Source organism: Oncorhynchus kisutch, linkage group LG15, assembly GCF_002021735.2.
Source record: "Oncorhynchus kisutch isolate 150728-3 linkage group LG15, Okis_V2, whole genome shotgun sequence".
Taxonomy (NCBI): Eukaryota; Metazoa; Chordata; class Actinopteri; order Salmoniformes; family Salmonidae; genus Oncorhynchus; species Oncorhynchus kisutch.
This window is the reverse complement of record NC_034188.2, coordinates 23,050,880-23,067,269: the sequence shown is the minus strand read 5'-3', so window position 1 is coordinate 23,067,269 and position 16,390 is coordinate 23,050,880. Positions and strand designations below refer to the sequence as shown.

General features: G+C 42.9%; 1 long non-coding RNA gene across 1 annotated transcript; it reads right to left on the bottom strand.

Annotated features, from left to right (window-relative positions):
- Positions 1-3,178: 3,178 nt before the first annotated feature.
- LOC116353578 (uncharacterized) lies at positions 3,179-15,472 on the bottom strand. Its single transcript, XR_004202997.1, has 2 exons — positions 15,277-15,472; positions 3,179-4,275 (listed from the first exon to the last, which is right to left on the bottom strand). It is a non-coding gene; the product is annotated as an uncharacterized LOC116353578 (long non-coding RNA).
- Between the last annotated feature and the right edge of the window lie 918 nt (positions 15,473-16,390).

Here is a 16,390-nt window from a genome sequence, read left to right as displayed (position 1 = left end):
TTTTACTTAATTCTCTGTACTGGCCGATGATTATAACGGTGATTCAGATCCAACCATTAATTCATACATTGTTGTGCCCCTGGCCTGAGATGATGGAAGTTCAATATGTAGCCAAATGTAGAAGGCTAATGTTAACTAGCTAACATTTCCCACGAATGGAAGTTAGGCTAGCAAGCATTTTAGCCAGTTAGCCCTGGACAACAAAAAATAGAAGCGTGTACATATGAGTGAAAGACCGTTTTGTGAATGTGAAAGAGAAGATGATGGCATTGGCGTTTCTGTTCAAGTAGGGTGAGTCAACATGTTTTTCTACTTGCATGAATGTGCACACACACACACACACACGCACACACATCATATTTAGTTTACATTGATTGGACATTTTATTTTATTTTTTTATCTTGCAGTTGTCACTGTATTAGACTAAGCAGAGGAGATTTGATGATGGTGAAGTTGAAATGGTTTTGGAATAGTGGAGGCAGCTCCTGTTTTCTTTGTGACTTGCGGTAAATATCTGTGGTGTTTAGTTGTCCAAAAATGTTAGAAACATTAACTTGCTTGACCATGCTGTAAGTCATGTAACTGTCTGTTACTGTACATACAATATGCTTTGTGGACTTCACTGGACAGAGGTTTTTGTGATAAAACAAAGGTGTGTGTGGGGGGGGCTTGGCTTCCCCAGTGATTTGATCCACGCACCGCTACTGTTAGGAAGTCCCACCCAGTTGACTACTTCTAAATAATAGTAAAAATCCTCAATGGCGCTTCCCATGCTAAAACTGGCTTTTGGGCACTAGATTCCTCTATCTCTACCGGAATAGCCAATACCCGTCCTGCACCTGGCCCAACAAGTCTGACTGCATGAAGAGCACTGGGAGTCTTCCTTTCACACTAGCAGAGAGTGACCTGTCGACGTGGCAAGGTGCTGGTCAAACGCTATGGTTTGATTTTGGCACAGTCACCCTTCCCTTATCCACTCTCCAGTCTGGATGTAAAAAGTTAGTCTCAGCTTGTTCTGCCTCTGATTCCAAGGCCTTGACAGCAGCTGGTGACTCAGCGAGGGGGTTGAACTTGGCCGAACCCAATTCAAGGTGTGTTGCAGTCAGCTTTATCAGCAGGTAAGGGAGTTTGGGTGTGTATTCAAGTGCCTCAACGCTAAGTGTGCCCCCCCCCCCATTGATGACTCAATGGGAGGGAGCAGATAGCAGGAGGAGCAGATTAACCAGACCAACTTAATCAGATAGCATGAAACAGCTAGGCCTTATCTACAAGGTCATATGTTTGTTGTATTTGAATTCTCATTCATTGGTGGGACACATGCTATGCTACCTTTCATAGGTTACTTTAGAAACCTTTTGTGTACCGTGGACAACATTTAGAGCCTAGTGAGTTAGCTGAGCTGTGACATGGCATGGTTGACATGGAATCTGGGAAATGCTAATACCCTAGTCCAAAGAGGCAACGTTCAGACAGAAAGAATGCCACTAAGAGTAAAGTGTTAACTTCCTTATGTATCTATTAATGGTTTAAGTATTGTCATTTGATGCTGATAATTGTTTTATTCATATTGCTAACATCTTTGTCTATCTTGAATGCAGCAGTTCATCTCCACAGCAAATATAAGTCCTCTCTGATACATACGGCCACCCACAGTCTTACAAAGAGCCATTGAAGTCAACAGATTCAAAGTATTAATATGTTTATTTACTGCTGTGAATTACATTACCTTCTCTGTGTCTCCACTGTTTCTCACAGTAGGGAACAACAGTAGGGAACAGTATTAACATTTCAAATCAACACAGTAGTGGATTCCAGTTGGCAAGTAGAGCCAAACATGACCAAGAGCTTACAGCATATAGGCATCCCAGAAGTGCCTTGTGTGTCTGTGTGTGTGCACTCCCCTCCCCACCCTCCTTTGAGGAATGGGCTTCCACAGTTGGTTGGAAGAGGTCCCTGAGGATTCTCCACATGCTTGAAAGAGGTCCCTGAGGAGTCTCCAGATGGTTGAAAGAGGTCCCTGAGGAATCTCCAGATGGTTGGAAGATGTCCCAGAGGAGTCTCCAGATGGTTGAAAGAGGTCCCTGAGGAGTCTCCTGTTGATTGGATGAGATCCCAGAGGTGTCTCCAGATAACCTTGAAGGGAGTGAGTTTTAAAGGGCCACCCTCTCCCTGTCTCTCGTTACCTGCCTTCCTACTCATACGCTGTGCCTGTTACATTCCCGCTCCCGTGAAGACCCTCTTACAACTGACTGCAGGCAGGCGACAGCAGAGCTAGGGAACATTTACCGAGGGGGTGCTCGTCTTTCTTATACCAGGCTGGAGAAAGCTCAGATTTCTGCAGCCCACACAATGTTCTATGTCTAGTAGACGGTCAATGGATGAACAGATGATATTGTGTAGCAAAGCTATTATGAATGTGACTATCTACCCGCCTACTTTGACACATGTTCTTCCTGAATGCCTGAAGGGGTAAGGTTGTATAGCACCTGTTTCTGGAGCCCAAAAGAACGCTACATTCCCAGAGATTTTCTAAATCTCTTCATAAGTGATTTCATGTCAAAGCACTTTCTTCTCCCTTTTCCCAGTGCCCAAATAAAGGTTTTTATTGTTTCACATATTATATTAACATTGTACAGTCCCCTGCCTGTAGTCATATGAGCTTTGTCCAAGTTACCCATTGTAATAAATTGATACATACAAAAGTGATTTAGGTTTTCCTACCAAAGGAGATCTATTTGTCTAAAACTAACACATTGTTTCAACTCGTCTTGTAATGGACACAGAACATCACGTTTGGGGTACACGCTCCTTGTCATCTTGAAGATGTTTGTAGAATAGTGCCCACAAACACTCATACACATTTCCTCTATGTCTAAATGCTACTCCATGTGAACTGAAATATGTTAAGACTCAAATATTTTTGGTCTGCCATAATGGCAATCTGATGTAGCACATGTAGGATCATGGCCTACGCCTAGTACATGTAAGGAAGTGGCTCAACTCTGACCCCTTGTGGTGAAAATTTTGACAAGCAATGTGTAGTGTGGATATCTACACGTAGAGGGCACTGTTTTCATATTTGGCAGTTTGTCCAGAATTAGATTTGGGTCATTCCAGCAAGTTTACATGATGATCACAATTGCAGTGTTGCAATAAAGTTGAAAGACTGAGATAGACATGTTGGAATTGTTAACTTTTATTGAGTTTTAACATTTGCACAGTGGCAACATTGCCCATAAAAAAAAGTTATAAAAAAGAGTTATAAATAGCTGTTATATAACATGATATGCCTTTATTAAGATCCTCTGACAGTGAAATGCATATAAAATGGTGTAGCGTAATTTACATCAGAGTATGCACCCAGAATGGCCTTGCATCAAGATATTCTGTACCGTATGCAGTAGCTGTTTCCATCTGTTTATTTATCGTCCTTCCCCAGTCATATCATTTTCACACGACATTACGTTGCAAACACATGCCTGTGGAACATATTACAAGCAGATTGTATTACTATCCCAGATCCATGTAGTCAAGCCCCACCCCCAAGAACAGTATTTCCAGGAATCCCCGTTGTGATTACCCAAGGGATTCCTGGGAAAACTGGACCCCGGGGGCGAGGAAAAGCCCAGGGTAATGCTGTAAATGCACTCAGGAGGAGGAGATAAATTATAGCATGGAAAACACACCAGGAACTAGTCTTTAATGGTCCATTAACATGTTAACATCATGGGTGGAATGATGATTTGGTATCTCAGATATATGTCCAGACCTGTGAGAGACAGAGAGAGAGAGTGCGAGAGAGAGAGAGTGCGAGAGAGAGAGAGAGAAAATGAAAGAGAGCAAGAGAGAGAGACTGGGAGGGGCAGAACCAGTCACGGGGGCCCTCCCTCCCTAATATTCTGAGCACATATCGCCACAATAACAGCTTCCATGCATGGTCTCCATGATTATAAGGCACAGAGATAGATAGAGCTATCCCTCTGTCCCAGACTGCTCACCCCGCTGTAGCAGCACCCTCCTTCCCGAGCTACAGTGCTTCATCTCAGACTCCCAATTGACCAGAGATGCAGCACTGCACCTGGGGCCTGAGGACCAAGCAATAGAGTTACACAGTAAAATATCAATGCCAATGTTCTGGCACACACACCCACCCAATCATACCTTACCTGTCTTCTCTTCACATCACTAAAGAAAAGGTTTGTTTTGACTAGCAAAGTGGATGGTGTTAGAACCCCTCTGGTTTGTTTCTTGTCTAAGACCCCAGCTCAGACTGACCTGTAGGGAAAAAAGAGCAACGGAAGGATTCTTAAGGGCATTCACCAAACAACATGAAGCACACATTCTGAACTCAATTGGGAAAGTTGTCTTGTCTGTACAGTTATTTTCTAATTGGAAACTGTAAGAGAGGTGGTACCATAAAGAGTGAGGTTGGCTGGCTGTATGTTGGGGAATGTGGGGGTTGTAAACGTTATTGTTGGGGAACAGGAAACGACTTTGACCCCTGCTTGCCTTCCTGCCTGCATATTTAAACGCTGCTCCATCCTGTCCGTGTTCCCTTTGCTCCCTGCTCCCACTAGCATTCCTCCCTGTAGCTTCCATGCCATCTCCTGTTTCAGCACGTTCTTCTCACAGCAACTGCAGATGGGGTAGAGTGCCAGCAGCATCACCCCGAACTGCAGGACACCCAGCCAAACCCCAACCAGGAGCTCCTTCTCTCCCTCTGTTCTAAACACACTTCCTCTACTCTTCATGCTACATCCAGGATTCCTCCCTCAGCTATACCACTCTGAAATCTCTTGCTCAATCACTGCATAGGTACTTCTCATTTCTCATCCCATTAACCTTGCTCCCACTCCTTTCTAAATTAAAGTCGGCATGCACCATTTCTCAGTAGATTCTTATTGCTATTTATTTAGAATGTAGACTGGTGTAATCATATACATTAGATAAGATAACCAGTTAATTAAATATTTTAACATTATAATAACAATTTAACTGACTGTAGATGTGTGTTGTGTTTATGCTAGTTGGTAGTTTATGTGTTGGTAGTTTATGTATGCTAGTTGCTAGTTGGTGTTTATGCTAGTTTATGCTAGTTGCTAGTTGTAGGGGCAGAATGTGTGTCACTGTGTGTCATGGTTACCAGCTCCCTGGGCCTCTGGGAATCACTAAGGTCAGGACACCACAGTGCCCTGCCTCCCAACATCAGACCTCAGCCACCACGAAGAGGAGAAGGAGGAGGAGAAACAGGGGGAGGAGGGAGGAGGAAACTCCCATGGAGCTCAGAGACTATATCTGATTTTAGTTACAGTAACTTATTTAGTGATTATGCTTGGTTGTAAAAATACAACTCTGAATCAAAAACACCCATAATGGAATTAGAGTAAAGAACACACTATCAGCTTATTCTATCGCGGGGGGGAAGTGATGTTGTGGGACGCTGGGGATGGGAAGGTTTCAAACAAATTTCCTTGGATCTGATATCATCTGATACACAGCCTTCCCCTCAGTGACTTTCAGCCAACTTAGACAGACGTACTGACTCTGCCCTTCAGGGATGGGAGTTGACCCGGGATGAGGGATGGGAGTTGACCCGGGATAAGGGATGGGAGTTGACCCAGGGTGAGGGATGGGAGTTGACCCGGGGTGAGCGATGGGAGTTGACCCGGGGTGAGCGATGGGAGTTGACCCGGGGTAAGCGATGGGAGTTGACCCGGGGTGAGCGATGGGAGTTGACCCGGGATGAGCGATGGGAGTTGACCCGGGGTGAGGGATGGGAGTTGACCCGGGGTGAGGGATGGGAGTTGACCCGGGGTGAGGGATGGGAGTTGACCCAGGATGTGGGATGGGAGTTGACCCAGGATGTGGGATGGGAGTTGACCCAGGATGAGGGATGGGGTTGACCCAGGATGAGGGATGGGAGTTGACCCAGGATGAGAAATGGGAGTTGTGATACTCACAGTGACACACCAGACTCTACATGAAAGCATTATTATTAACATTTATAAGAAGTGACATCAGCTGTCTATCACAACTATGATTTCTGAACTCTGAGGAGGATTAGGTTGATGTAACTGTGGGACCGCATGTGATTCTCACCTATGGGATACAGTGTATGTCTTGCTCTTTACTTCAGTGTGTCCCGGCAGACCTCTGCTGTTTACCCCACAATGAAATAGGATAGATATAGAAGAGAACAGTTCAACACTAGTTCCAGCAGACTCACAAGACTTCACACAGACACACACAGGAACTGGACACTCAACAGTATGGGCTCATGGATAGCGGTGTCAAATTTTGTGGCTAAGGCATGGCCTGTAGAGATACTGACTAGCTTAGTGATGATGACCTATACAGAGCCATGCTCTACGTTGTTCTCACAGCTGCTATGATGAGGTCTATTTAGGAGTACAATAAATCTCCTGTAATTCAACTGAAGGAGTTTTCAGTTTAGTCCAAAGAGGGAAAGCAAAACCAAAAAGAGGTGAAGAAAATAAAGAAGAAACAAGGGGAGAATTCCAGAGCAATTTGGAGCTCTCCCCAAGACGAAAGAGCTCGAGGTTGTCTCAACCAACCTCTCCTGGAGCCTCCCTCTGCCCTTATAAGGAATTCTGAGCCGGAAAATGTAGCTGAACTTTCGATAAGCATTCACTCTTTCAGGCTCTTGCAGGAAGGCAGATAGTTTGTCTCTGCGCTCAACGTGCATGCCCCTCCTCCACCTCTCTCTCGCTCTCTTGACGGCTGGCTGCATACATTCCCTTTTCTAGTCACTGACATAAAAGGGAAAAGGGCGCGAAGGTGAAGGAGAAGCCAGAAAAATCCAAGAGCAGTCACAAAGAAGGGCTGCCATATTGTCTAAATAACGTGCTGGGAGTCTACCAGAGACTAAAGTGAGGTGTTGCCTAAATAACGTGCTGGGAGTCTACCAGAGACTAAAGTGAGGTGTTGCCTAAATAACATGCTGGGAGTCTACCAGAGACTAAAGTGAGGTGTTGCCTAAATAACATGCTGGGAGTCTACCAGAGACTAACGTGAAGTATTGCAGCAGCCAGGGTAATGTCCACTTTGACATTATGGGGTATTGTGTGTAGGCCAGAGACAGAAAATCTCAATTTAATCAATTTTCAATTTAGGCTGCATATAACACAACAACATGTGGAGAAAGTCAAGGGGTGTGTGTGAAAACTTTCTGAATGCACTGTATATACAGGTCTCATCCAGGACCCCGGATGTCTTACCCAAACAGATATCTACATCACATTCTGTATTCATTTCCTGTTTCCCATGCTCCTTGTTAAAAACATTTTACTATTACACTTGTAAACCCAAGGCTATTTCCAACTCAAATACTTCTAGTAAGTTGAACTCAAAGTCACTGTTACTTAAATGTTTGTGATACTGGCTTAAAACTAAATGAGAAGTCACACCAACAATTTAAAAAAAAGTTATGATAACGAATGAACTTTTTCCCCAGTATGTTCTACTGCAGGTAGATTCTTTGAAAAAAAGATATTCTGTATATCTGTGTTTTTGCATGTTTTGCATGTGGTGATTGATTTTATGTTACCCACAGATAAATAACATACATTTTTAAACTAATCCAATCATTTAGTTAGAATTTTTGCAACTGTTATTGAAATGGTTATTCCAGTTTAAATGGTTTAGGTAGTCTCCTCCCACTGTTCCTGACCCTGGCAGACATTATGAATGCAGGCTGCTGGTGGATACACATTTAAGCCGTTGGATATCCCCACTCTGGAGTGATTCTAATAGGAATTACACATCACTTTGCAAGGCAGAATAATGTGACTTGCAGGTAGGGTTGCAAAATTATTTTACTACCGCGATTTCTGGAAAACCTGGGAAATGTAAGATTCCTGAAAATTCTCATTTTTTTGAAAATCTGGGAATTTTGGGAAAGCTACTGGAATTTTGCAACCCTACTTGCAGACCTGATGTGGCCTGCAAACCATGAATTTCAGACCACTGTAATCGAGTTAAGCTAACCCTCAAAATAAGACTTTATGAGATATGTAATGTATTGTCATAAAGAGTTTAATTATAATGATAACATTTGCCTATGGACTCACTTGGTGAAGGCCACAGGACTGAAAATGAACAAATTCAACAACCATGTCTCTGTCACTAACAAATACAGCCATGGGTAGTAACTCCACAATTCACTCAAAAAGGCAAGGCCCACTGGGAAATTATATTGGAGGGGTGGCTTAATGGGGGGCGTTAATAAAGAATTTCAAGCTGATACAACTCAAATCTGGACCCCTGGCCTACAGGGTCACAGTGACTATCGGTTTCAGTAATGAATATAAAATCACTTTATGTTACTGTACTCAGAAATATTTAGTGTAACAGGTTTCCTCAAAAAATGTGAGTAATGACAGCACATTGGCATTTACAGTGAGGGAAGAGGGGAGAGAGGACAAAGCAAAAAACGTTTTCTTTTTTATTTTTGCTAATTCATAATTTTTTTTAAGCAGAAATACCTTATTTACATACGTATTCAGACTCATTGCTATGACACTCAATATTGAGCTCAGGTGCATCCTGTGTCCATTGAACATCCTTGAGATGTTTCTACAACTTGATTACCACCTGTGGTAAATTCAATTGATTGGACATGATTTGGAAAGGGAGACACCTGTCTATATAAGGCCCCAGAGTTGACAGTGCATGTCAGACCAAAAACCAAGCCATGAGGTTGAAGGAATGGTCCATAGAAGGGTACCCGAAACATTTCTGCAGCATTGAAGGTCCCCAAGAGCACAATGGCTTCCATCAATCTTAAATGGAAGAAGATGGTAACCACCAAGACTCTTCCTAGAGCTGGCCGCCAGGCCAAACTGAGCAATCGGAGGAGAAGGGCCTTGGTCAGGGAGGTGACCAAGAACCCGATGGTCACTCTGATAGAGCTCCAGAGTTCCTTTGTGGAGAACCTTCCAGAAGGACAACCACCAATCAGGCCTTTATGGTAGAGTGGCCAAACGGAAGCCACTCCTCAGTAAAAGGCACATGACAGCCCGCTTGGAGTTTGCCAAAAGGCACCTAAAGGACTCTCAGACCATGAGGAACAAGATTCTCCGGTCTGATGAAACCAAGATTGAACTCTTTGGCCTTAATACCAAGTGTCATGTCTGGAGGAAACCTGGCAACATCCCTACGGTGAAGCATGGTGGTGGCAGCATCATGCTGCGGGCATGTTTTTCAGCGGCAGGGACTGGGAGACTTGTCAGAATTGAGTAAAAGAAGAACTGAGCAAAGTAGAGATCCTTGATGAAAATCCGCTCAGGACCTCAGACTGGCGCGAAGGTTCATCTTTCAACAGGACAAAAACCCTAAGCACACAGCCAAGACAATGCAGGAGTGGCTTTGGGACAGGTCTCTGAAGGTCCTTGAGTGGACCAGCCAGAGCCCGGACTTGAACCTAATCGAACATCTCTGGAAAGACCTGAAAATAGCTGTGCAGCAACGCTCCCCATCCAACCTGAGAGTTTGAGAGGATCTGCAGAGAAGAATGGGAGAAACTCCTCAAATACAGGTGTGCCAAGCTTGTAGGGTCATAGCCAAGAAGACTCGAGGCTGTAATCACTGCCAAAAGTGCTTCATCAAAGTCCTGAGTAAAAGGGTCTGAATACTTATATACTTAAATGTTCTATTCTTTATAACAAAAACAGTTTTTGCTTTGTCATTATAGGGCATTGTGTGTAGACTGATGAGGGAAAAAACAATATAATCAATTTTAGAATGAGGCTGTAACGTAACAACAATACTTTCCGAATGCACTGTATTTTCAACTGTGCTGTGATGAAGTTCTGAACCTTTTTTATTCTCATAGTTTCTACGAATTTGTAATTAAATATGCATTTTTTTGCTAAAAGTATTGTTATATTATTGATCGACTGGCTATGAGTAAAAGGAAACTTACAGTTCCATTTGAGTAATGATAATTCATAGTTTCTAAGTAAGGTGGACTGCTAAACTCAAACATTTCAAGTACTTATTAAATTACTTTGACTTATAAAGATGATGTCGTGTTCACTTCACCATATTGATTTATTTGAACTAGTGGTTTATATGTATAGAGAAATCAAAATAATTAAATCAGTTTCCTCATTTTTAAAATGATTTTTTACCCCCTTTTTCTCCCCAATTTCTTGGTATCCATTTGTTAGCAGTTACTGTCTTGTCTCATTGCTGCAACTCCCGTACGGACTCGGGATTCCTCATAAGTTTTGAGTAGCTAGAACTTATCCGGTTTTACCTAGTGTAGTTGTTATGACATCAATGTTATCTAGCCATATACAACAGCAATGGTGCACATTCCTTTGAGTATTAAATGGTGTCTGTACTACTATGCATGTATAGGCAAGGATATACCTTTGCCTACAGTTTGCTATACACATTATGAACAATTTCCCCCCCACCTACTACCATACCGCGTTCAAAGGCACTTAAATATTTTGTCTTGCCCATTCTCCCCCTGAATGGCACACATACACAATGTCTCAATTGTCTGAAGGCCTAAAAATCCTTCTATAATTTATCTCCTCCCCTTCATCTACACTGATTGAAGTGGATTTAACAAGTGACATCAATAAGGGATCATAGCTTTCACCTGGTCAGTATGTCATGGAAAGAGCCGTGTATATGGCATATGCTAGATGTTATGAATGTAATGTTCTGTATATCATTGGTTTAAATACCTGGCTATTTTAACGTATAACTGAAGACCTTTCCAGCCTAAACATCTGTCAAAATGATTTGTAAACCTTTTCACTTCAACTCTTCTCCGATGTCAAGAAACTATCACTTGAAAGTGACAAGGTGAAAAATACATTGCCAGGACTTGCTTACTTTGGTGTGTATGTGAGTGAGTGTGTGCAAGTCTCTCTAACTGTGAAGTGCCTAACTTGTGCCAAAGTGCTCACCTCCACAGATATACAGACAGACGTGCAGGCAGACACTGTGTTTACACAGACCCATGGCCTGATAATAGACGCCCAAACATTGCCTTTTAAGGTCCCCTCTCATTTCTCCCCATCTCCTTAAATCATCTAGGCAGGAAGCGTGAGGAGGGTGAGGGGGGGCCTCCCTCTCTCTCTCCTCTTTTCTTTCTCCCTCTTCTGCCTGCTCTCTGTGTCTACCACAGAGGATGAATCAGATGTTGATGAAGCTCAGCCCTCTCTAGTACCTCTGAGCTCTCTCTCTCTCTCTCAGAATTCAGAGCCAAAGAACAAAGAAACAAATGAATGTCACAGCAGAGGCTAATTGAATAGTCATGGTAAACATTCACGTGGGCCTTACTTTGTAACACATGCATATACATTGAGACATTATGATCAGAGTAGTATTTGACAACTTATGGAAGCAACTTTGTGCATCCCTGTCTAACTAAACCATCCAGAGGATAAATTATTACTGTGATCGATTGTGCTAATGCCTAAGCGACAGTCAAATAAGCTGTGAAATCAAAGGCTGTCAATGCGTCTCTTACATTATAAACCATCTTCACCATGGTAGGTCAATGTGCTGTGTTTCTCATCCTATCCCAGATCCAGGACAGCAGAGCTCCCCCCATGCCTGATCCCCCAACGCTCCCTCAGATGCCTTCCATAAACACAGGATTCCCAGCACTTTGGTAATTTGGGTTGGGTGGATTTCTCAAGACGGAGAGAGAATTTCTGAGAAAGGATGAATCTCTTATCACAATGGGCCAAATAAGGTTGTGTGTGTGTGTGTGTGTGTGTGTGTGTGTGTGTGTGTGTGTGTGTGTGTGTGTGTGTGTGTGTGTGTCTGCGCATTGGCTTGTGTGTAGGTTAGATAGTGAATTGTAAATTATTTTTTAGAATAGCCAGAAAATAAAACAAAGATGATGAAGAACTATAATTTACTTAAAAACACTACAGATGAATAATACACTATCTTGGGCTCCCGAGTGGTGCAGCGGTCTAAGGCACTGCATCTCAGTGCTAGAGGCGTCACGTCCGGGTTAGGGTTTGGCCATGGTAGGCCGTCATTGTAATTAAGAATTTGTTCTAAACTGACCGGCTTAGTTAGATAAAGGTTAAAGAAAAATAATACAACAATAATGGACTTAAAAACACTACAGACAAATAATAAACTTACTGATTTACGACTGACTTTCTTACACAGGGGGTGAAGTTCCTTCATACGGCTCATGGATAAACAGAATTGAGCAATAATTGGGCAATTTCTTCAGCCAGGTGTCAAAGGTTGTGAATGTACATCAAACATGCACACAATTAAATAAGAGAAGGAATTAGCAATATGGAAGAGGCAAAGAACAGTGGGCATTAAATTGACTAGATAAATCAGAGATTTCAAAAAGACAATCTAGCATCTTTTTTGAGGAGTCATATAAGCCCAGCAGGAAAAGCATTTTACAACCCAGGGAGGAAGTTATAAAACGACTGAAGCATTCCCAGAATGCTGAGAGAGAGAGAGAGAGAGAGAGAGAGAGAGAGAGAGAGAGAGGAAAAATTGCTTGAGCTGCTATAGCATCCAAAGGATGGTAAGACAAAGTATGGAGATAACCTCACCCACCCATATAGACAGTATAGAAGAGAACCAAACAACCTCTGTGGTATTGTGTGTGTGTTCCTGAGAGTGAGAGGGAGGGAGAGAATACAGTATGTAGGTGTGTGTATGATCAGGCCAGGGTTTTCTGTCTGTCCTCCTTTGAGCATCTGGAAAGAGGTCTTTGTCATTCTCTGAGGACTTAACCCCTTGTTTCCCCTCCCACCCTGGTGTACATGTGAGCGGGACCCTGGGAACGGGGGTCCCCTGGGGAGGAAGAGCCAGGGTCATTACAGGGTCATGTGAAAAGGCTCTGTGGTTTGATGGCTTCCAGACGGATTCCTCTCCCTCCCACAGTCTCCATCTCTCATCCCCTCATTTTAATCCATCAATCTATCTATACCATCCATTCATGTACTGATATGGCATTCTGCATTAATACACAGATATGGTGGAAAATACCATTGTTTTTCCAAAGACAAGTCTACCAGAAATGACTAATTGTATAAATAGGTTAAGGGCGGGGGGGAATTACAACCCTGACAGGATTACAACTTCAGTTATACCTCCACCCTGACATGATTACAACTTCAGTTATACCTCCAACCTGACAGGATTACAACTTCAGTTATACCTCCAACCTGACAGGATTACAACTTCAGTTATACCTCCACCCTGACAGGATTACAACTTCAGTTATACCTCCACCCTGACATGATTACAACTTCAGTTATACCTCCAACCTGACAGGATTACAACTTCAGATATACCTCCAACATGACAGGATTACAACTTCAGTTATACCTCCACCCTGACAGGATTACAACTTCAGTTAAACCTCCACCCTGACAGGATTACAACTTCAGATATACCTCCAACCTGACAGGATTACAACTTCAGTTATACCTCCACCCTGACAGGATTACAACTTCAGTTATACCTCCAACCTGACAGGATTACAACTTCAGTTATACCTCCACCCTGACAGGATTACAACTTCAGTTATACCTCCATCCTGACATGATTACAACTTCAGTTATACCTCCAACCTGACAGGATTACAACTTCAGTTATACCTCCAACCTGACAGGATTACAACTTCAGTTATACCTCCACCCTGACAGGATTACAACTTCAGATATACCTCCAACCTGACAGGATTACAACTTCAGTTATACCTCCACCCTGACAGGATTACAACTTCAGTTATACCTCCAACCTGACAGGATTACAACTTCAGTTATACCTCCACCCTGACAGGATTACAACTTCAGTTATACCTCCATCCTGACATGATTACAACTTCAGTTATACCTCCAACCTGACAGGATTACAACTTCAGTTATACCTCCACCCTGACAGGATTACAACTTCAGTTATACCTCCAACCTGACAGGATTACAACTTCAGTTATACCTCCAACCTGACAGGATTACAACTTCAGTTATACCTCCATCCTGACATGATTACAACTTCAGTTATACCTCCACCCTGACATGATTACAACTTCAGTTATACCTCTAACCTGACAGGTGACAAAGAACTCTCTATCAGTCACCTTCAACCTTGTACTCTGTTGATCGCCTACCCGTCTGCCACATCAAGACTTCTACCTATGAGCATCTATCAGGGTATCACTTGACCATACAATATGTCACATATACCAGTCAACTGTTTGTTTACTCCATGTGTAACTCTTTGTTGTATGCTCACACTGCTATGCTTTATCTTGGCCAGGTCGCAGTTGCAAATGAGAACTTGTTCTCAACTAGCCTACCTGGTTAAATAAAGGTGAAATAAAAAAATAAAAAATAAAAACTGTGGACTATTTTCCACTTTGGGGGAGTGAACCCTGTCTCTAAAGATGTACACTCCCCTAAGTATGTAATTGGACAGTGAAGCTAAAATATGTACATGGCTCTATACTCCACCATTTTGGATTTGAGATCAAACGTTTTATATGAGGTGACAGTACAGAATGTCACATCTTATTTGAGTTTTTTTCATACAGTATGTGTTTTAGAAATGAAAGCACTTTATGTATGCAGTCCCCCATTTTAATATGTTTTTTCATAAGTATTTGGACAAATTCACTTATATTAATGAATTGTAAATAATGCTTTGTGAGAAAGTTATAGAGGAACAATGATCATACCCCCCAAAATGCTAACCTCTCCTGTTATTGGTAATGGTGAGAGGTTTGCATGCTTTGAGGTGCATGCTCTTTGTGTGTGTTCAGAAACATTATATTCTTATTTACAATAAAAGTTACTCCAAAATGACACAATACATTATTTACCTTTAATTTATATTGAGCACAACATAACCCGAAATACATCTAAAACAAACTGCTAATGCATCCAACAAGTGTGTAAAGTCACAAGCTTTATGTAGTAATTGTGTGCTAGGAATATGGGACCAAATACTAAACATTTGACTACTTTAATATACTGTAAATTAATTTAACCAAATACTTAAGACACCTTCAAATGGGGGGATTAGATACAAAGTGCTTTAATTTCTAAACGGTATAATAGATATGTATGAAAATACTCTCAAATAAAAAGGTGACATTCTGTACTTTCTCCTCATTCAAAACAATTCATCTCCAGTCCAGAATGTTGGAGTATAGAGCCAAATTAAATGTTTTAGCTTCACTCTCCAAGTAAATACGGTACATAGGGGGGTGTATGTAAGGCTGTGCAGCAGAGGCAGACTTACCTTTGTGCTGCTGTCTTTTGCCTGTGGCCCTGGTCCTCGGTGGCTCCTGTGTTGCTGTCTGTCCTAGACTTGGCCCGGTGGCTGATGCTGAGTGGTGAGGCCTGGGTGGGGGTGGGAGCTGGAAGTGGGAGGTGTTGGGGAGCTTCCCAACACTGCTACCATGGCCGATGTGTGAGCCCAACTGGTTGAAGGGGGTTCCCGGTGCAAGGCTTGGGGAGCACAGACTTTTCTTTGACCTTATATGAGGCGAGGGGCAGGCACCTATGAGGGAAAGCCCCCAGAGCTCTGTGATTTGCTAGCGTGAGGGCCCCGTAACCTCAGCCTATGACCTGCAATGTCTGAGAAGGAGATCTACGGGGGAGGGAGGGGGCAGGGTGGAGGGGGGGCTGGGCTTGTCTCCCTTGCAAAGGAAGCCGCATTTGACAATTTTCATATTTCTTCTAAATTTGGAGTTTTCTGCCTGTACTGTAGGCTTGGCCGCCCACTCCAGAGTTCCATGTGGAAACCATTAAGGAGGAGAGAGGGATCCTTGCCATTCCTGCCTGCTCTAGCCTGGTCGAGTCAGGTCTGGGAACATGAGTACAGCGCTCAGACACAGCTATTTGGAATAATTATCTTCCTTTCAAAAAGGCTGACTGCCCCATAAGCATTCGCTGAATGTAAGTTGGGAATCATATACTGAAAGGTCAGGGGGAAAAAGAGGAGGGAATACCAGAGAACAGAGGGAAAATAAGCTTGTTTGCTTTTAGAAAGGAGGGAGAATAATGGGGATGAAGGTAGTGAATTTTTCATAGCTAACCATCAGGGTGACTGTAAAGAGAGCTCACTAGAGCATGGAAGTGTTCGATGAAGACATTTTATGAGAGCCAACCACATGCACTGAAAAACACAGCTAGGTCTGGCTCATGTCAAATGATGGTGGGAAGGAGTCAGAGCACTATGGGAGGGAGAGCAACAGGAAGTGTGACGGGCCAACAGATCAGCTCATCAAGGTAATTGGCTACATATCCTGTGGCCAAGAGAGAGAAACATGCCAAAGCAGCTGGTGCCAATCCAACATGAGAAGACTGGCAATCATCTTCCAACTGCTGTCACAGTTTGCAGGGGAGACCGT